The sequence below is a fragment of the Tiliqua scincoides genome, chromosome 3 (assembly GCF_035046505.1).
Source record: "Tiliqua scincoides isolate rTilSci1 chromosome 3, rTilSci1.hap2, whole genome shotgun sequence".
NCBI classification, from domain to species: Eukaryota; Metazoa; Chordata; class Lepidosauria; order Squamata; family Scincidae; genus Tiliqua; species Tiliqua scincoides.
Genome location: NC_089823.1, coordinates 210,302,979 through 210,308,978, shown reverse-complemented (window position 1 = coordinate 210,308,978; position 6,000 = coordinate 210,302,979).

The following is a 6,000-nucleotide window of genomic DNA, read 5'->3' as shown; positions in this document are numbered from 1 at the left end:
CTGGAAAAAAGCAAACCTTGGGAGCCACAAAACCCTTTTGACATCTAAAATGAAGATAACACTGCATATATAGTTTGCGCTCCCCTCTTATAGGTCCCAGTTATATAATACACTCCCCTCTTAGAGGTCCCACTAAAAATCAGGTCCAGACCCACAGTTGGAAAAAAACAGTTTTAGATTGTGCACAGGTGAACTACCTGTGAAGGATACTGTCATTCTTTACTGTCATTTACTTCTGTGAAGCCTTTTCCATAACTGGATGTAGCCACGAGGCAGTGGAGGTTTGGGATCAGAGTTTTCCTTCTCTCAGATGAGCTGCCTTCCCAGGCTGACGAATCCCATCTACCCGGTGGCTGTTTAGTCGCCTCTTATGACAAGTACAGACAAAACTGAGGGCCTATTCTTATCCACAGCCCCCAGGGGGAAAAAATCCAGAGGCAAAATCTGGAGCCAGAGTCCCTGAGGCAGTTCATGGCTGAACACAGTCATGTTCTGGCAACTCCTGTGACACCGCTGGAACCAACCATATTGGCCTCTGCCTTTCCATTGGACCATTTCAGTGATGTGGAGAGGGGGGATTTGCTGCATGGGTAACAGCCTATCCTCCATACCTACTTTACCCAGGCTTCGCGCACTGGAGAGGACACTCTGTTCCAGAACCACTATTCAGAGCGTGACACCATAGTCTTCTGAGACTGAAGGATGCCAACTACTACTTCTGTACTTCTGTAAATGCCTTTCCACACAATACTACCTCTGAACAAGACCACTTAGTACTACTTAACACTGTTCACAAAAGTGCTCCGGAACAAACAAGCTAAGAGTTCAAAACTGCATAAAATAAAAGGCATACTAACAGTGATTACTTCACAACCATTAAATATGCTTTGGTGCTACATATACAGTATGTTACACATACAGTATACAAACATATGCAGAATACCATCTGGTGCAGGGGTCTCCAAACCCCTTTCAAGTTTCCAAGTGAAGGAAATGGAGCAGTGAGAGTGTGAGTGAGTGACGGGGGGGGGGGGGAACTGAGTGGGGAGTTTGAAGGCTGTAATCCTGTGCGCACTTTCCTGGGAGCAAGCACAATGGGACTTACTTCTGAGGAGACATGCACAGGATTGTGCTCTGAGCTTGGGAGGAGGAGAGAACAGCTGCATTCAATTGCTTGCTTTTGCCTTGGATCCCTGGGGTCAGGGCTGCTTGTGGGAAGGGGGGATCAGGGTGTTCAATGGGACTTACTTCTGAGGAAACACACAAAGGATTGTGCTCTGAGCTTGGAAGGAGGAGAGAGCAGCTGCATTCAATTGTTTGCTTTTGCCTTGGATCCCTGGAGTCAGGGCTGCTTGTGGGAAGGGGGGATCATCAGGGTGTTCAGTGGGACTTACTTCTGAGGAGACACACACAGGATTGTGCTCTGAGCTTGGAAGGAGGAGAGAGCAGCTGCATTCAATTGTTTGCTTTTGCCTTGGATCCCTGGGGTCAGGGCTGCTTGTGGGAAGGGGGGATCATCAGGGTGTTCAATGGGACTTACTTCTGAGGAGACATGCACAGGCTTGGGCTGCGGCTCCGGCAGGAGGGAACGGGCGGGGGTGGGGGCTCGCTCCACCAGTTGTTTGCGCCCTCTCCAATGGGGCGCAGCTGCAGCCCATGTGCTCGGGCTGTGGCTCGGAACGTGCGGCGGTGGGGGCTCGCTCTCGGCGGAGGAGCTGCTCTGCCAGCCGTTCGCGCCCTCTCCTATGGGGCGCAGCCGCAGCCCGTATGCTCGGGCTGGTGAGCAGGACTGCGTCGCGGGAGGGGCGAGCCCCTCCCCCGGAACGGGTTGGCCCCGCACAGAGCCGCAGCCGAAGGCTCAAAGAGCCGCTTGCGGCTCCAGAATGGCAGGTTGCCGACCCCAGCCCTAGTGCAATCATTGTGAAGAAAGTGGGGAATAATATATTTCCCCAACAAATTTTTTGCTGTGTCAGGAGGGGGAGACTTTTGTGAAAACAGAAGGCAGTTCAAGAAACCGAAAACATGGAGGTCCAGTACCAAGACATATGAATTGATTTCCAGTCAGAGATATCCTAACATGCACAAAGGGCTTGACACCTTTTTTCTAATGAGCAGAAAATTGTCTTTCTAAAATGACCCAAACACACAAAATGAACTGCAATTCTCAGCACGTCTGGCTTCTCTAGGAATGGTTACGTGCTCCTTACAGTCAAGTGAGGTTCAAAATTGGAGGATAAAAGTGGTTTTCAGTAAAGGCTCTTTGCCATGTGTGCAAACCCACTTCAGTGTCAATCTATGTCTACCCAGAACATTTATAATAGTGGGGATATCCTTTATTTAGAAAATTGGGGCCTGTATAAATTGTTAAATACCATCAGTAATACTATTGTCTGTTTTCTATTTAAATAAAGGGTTCCACTAAAAAGCTAGGAGACCCAGCTTACTAACCTGGCACCTAGTTGGGCATTGTCTATTCATGCTGCCATTGACTCCTGCAGAGGGTCATTTTGTGCCCACATAGTAGACGCAATGCTAGCTAGACAAGATGATCAAGAAAGACAAGATGATCATTTAACAACCACATGACATATTTCCCTCCAATTTCCTGGAACTGGCTAAGCTAGCAGTTTTCAACCAGTGTGCTTTGCAGTCTGACACGGAAGATAAAATATGGCAGGGTAGGGCTCCACCGGTCCCACCCTCCACCTGCCCCAGTTCCTCCACCACACTCCCCCCACCCCGGAAATGCTCCCCCGCCCCCAAGGCCCTCACCACCTCCCAGAGCTCTTACCGTGTTCCATGTGGCGTCTATCCAGTGCCGAACTGTTGCTGATGCTGACAACTCACTGGGTGTCACGGACATGCTTTGCGGCATGTTTGCAGCACCCAGCACCAGCACTGGAGTTCAACACCAGTGCTCAGATCCCATTGGATTGGGCTCTAATTCCCCCTGCTCCTGATTACTCAGCCGTGTGAGTATGTTATTGAATGTTTCATTGTTTTTCTTTTATGTTTTATACAACTTCTAACCAAAATGTAGCTTAGAAATTTTTAAAAAGCATCTGGAGTATAAGAGCAAATATAACTTTGCTTTTCAACCAGTAAAAGTCTGTACGGTTGTTATTCTGTGATTTTTTTTTTTTTTTTGCAGGCTTTGGAAACTAAGCAGCAAATGTTATATACTGTCACAAAAATGAATGGATTGTACACATGGATGAGTAAGTGCTGAAGGAGCTGCTTACAATAAAAGATCCATAATCTCTGAAAGAATTCATTGTAGACTGGTGCTGAGGCAAGGGGGAAGGGAAGCACGAATATGTTTTGCAATATTCTCTTTATTATTACTTATGCATCTCAACGGCTTATTCCATGCTTCATGTAGTAGTCAGTGAATGTTTACATTCCCAGTAATGTGTGATGTTTTAGACATTGCCTTAAGATGTTAATATAGCAATCTGTTCTCTAAAGCAGTCTCCTTCTTTAGTAATCTTCTAAAATGGCTCACACGGAGAACAATGCTATAGACCAGGAGTGTCCAAACCCTGGCCTGGAGGCCACCTGTAGCCCTCGGAGGCTCCCAATCCTTCCTGTGGGGAGCCCCCAGTCTCCAATGAGCCTCCAGCCCTCCAGAGACTTGCTAGAGCCCGTGCTGACCCAACGCAACTGCTCTCAGTGTGAGGACGGCTGTTCAACCTCTCACCTGAGCTGTGGGATAAGGGCTCCCTCCACTACTTGGTGTTTAATGTCTGTGATGCAGCAGTGGCAGTGAAGGAAAGACTGGCCTTGAGCTACTGGAAGACCTTCATTCTTTCATATAAGTTCCATCTTTAATATATTTATTAATGTATTCAAATTTTAATTTGATCCCTGTTGCATATATGCAATGTTGGACAGAAATGGCTTTTAACATTCTGCAAACCGTGGGGAGCCCTCCAGAGAGCTCCGCGGGGCTCCCAGCACCCTTGGACCCCGGCAGCAAGTAAGGAAAGTTAAAAAACAGCTCCCCTTCCCCTGCAGCAACGTGATCCTGGGGATCGAGACACTGCTTTCCCCCTGCCCCTTAAAGGGAAAAGGGCAAGGGTTATCAAGATGGTGGGTCACAACCCACCAATTTGAGAACAACTGCGTGTAGACAAATAGCGGAAAAGAAAATGGCAGATGACTAAAATGAAGCCCTCTTTCTTCACAATGAGAAATACGGAATGGATCAGGCAACCAATCAATCCAGAAGCATATTTTTTTCTTAATTCCAAAATGATCTCTCTCTGCATTTGGGAAAGTTCAAGCCAAGGTTTGCTCTTTGCTGGGTGGTGTTTGTACATCCAAAGGAATGCAACAAGCTTTACAAATGCCCTGAGGATACTGGTGAGAATAAGCCCCTATTTCGACATTGCATTGAAACAGTCATTCTTTCCAGTGTTATGTAATTGTGCAATATTCTTAAAGGAAATTAAACGTTTTCAATTTTTTTCCAAACACCTTCTTGCATCTTCTTTTTCTGTATAATAAAAATAAGATACTGCCTGTATGACAATTCTCTGATAGGGATTAATATGAAATTAGTCTGCAATCATCAACAGGTTGGACAATTCAATTTATATATAACTTGATGGTATTATTCAAAAATACCAAGATTTAAAAAATTTTGGTCAGTAGTGGTATCACCCCCCTCCCCATACACACCACCTGGTGTGGCCCACACCCACTACACCCCCTATCAACTTCACTGATTCCTCTTAAGTTTTGAAGGGAGAGAGTAATCAACCCTCTTCACCCCAGGGCAGTTTTCTGGTGTTTTCCTTCTGTATCTTTTTAGACTGTGAGCCCTTTTGTGACAGAGAACCATTTATTTAGAACCATTATTTATCTGCTCTGTGTGAAGTTTTTGTTGAAAAGCAGTATATAAATCTTCCCAATAATAATTAGAATAACCTGAAAGCTCATCTAACTGATTTGTATCATTTGGATTATAAAGCATTGTGCATTTGCAGGCTTGTTTTGATGTGTGTTTCAAAGACATACATTCTCCCCTGCCCTCCCCCAAGCTTTTGCATTTGAAGCTAGTTATAGTGAAACGGTTTGGAGGAGGCATGTAATTGGGATGGGCTTTAGAAAGCGGTTTTTCTAAACAACCCAGATTGTAGAGTTCTGGTGTTCTGAAGGGAAAGCTACAGGGGAGAAGGCACTAGCTATGACTTTAAATGTATAATAATTGGGTCAAGACAATATCAGTATAACCCTATAGGAATTGTTGGAACAAAATGAAACTAGGTCAGCACAAGATAGCCAAACAGAATAAATGGGAATTCTAGACTGAAGCAACTGCAACTTACAGTCATCCAAGGGCATCAAGCCCTCTGGAACCCTAGAAAAGTCTCAGGGAGCCTAAAGAAAGAGAGCTGCTTCAAACAAAATGTTTAAAATTAACGTGGCATGTTTGCTTAGCTAATAGCAGTGACAAGCTGTCATTTGCCATACATGAGTTATTGTTATTGTTATTGGCATCCTTCAGTCTCGGAAGACTATGGTGTCATGCTCTGAATGGTGGTTCTGGAACAGAGTGTCCTCTCCAGTGTGCGAAGCCTGGGTAAAGTAGGTATGGAGGATAGGCTGTTACCCAAGCAGCAAATCCCCCCTCTCCACGTTGCTGAAATGGTCCAATGGAAAGGCAGAGGCCAATACGGTTGGTTCCAGCGGCGTCGCAGGAGTTGCCAGAATGTGACTGTGTTCAGCCATGAAATACATGAGTAACTCAGTGAAAATGTTTGCTTAGCCTGACAAGGATTTGGTTTTTCACCCTTAAACCCAGCCTAGGAAAAGGCAGTGGCATCCTGGACAGTGCAATCCAATGCAGTTTCCTCAGAAGTAATTCCCACTGTGCTTAGGGGTACCGACACCTGGATAAATGCGCATAGAATTGCAGTGTCCATTTGCTAACACTGTTCTTCACACCTCACATTGCAGCTGGGTGTTTGTCATGGAGGGGAAAGTGAACAACTT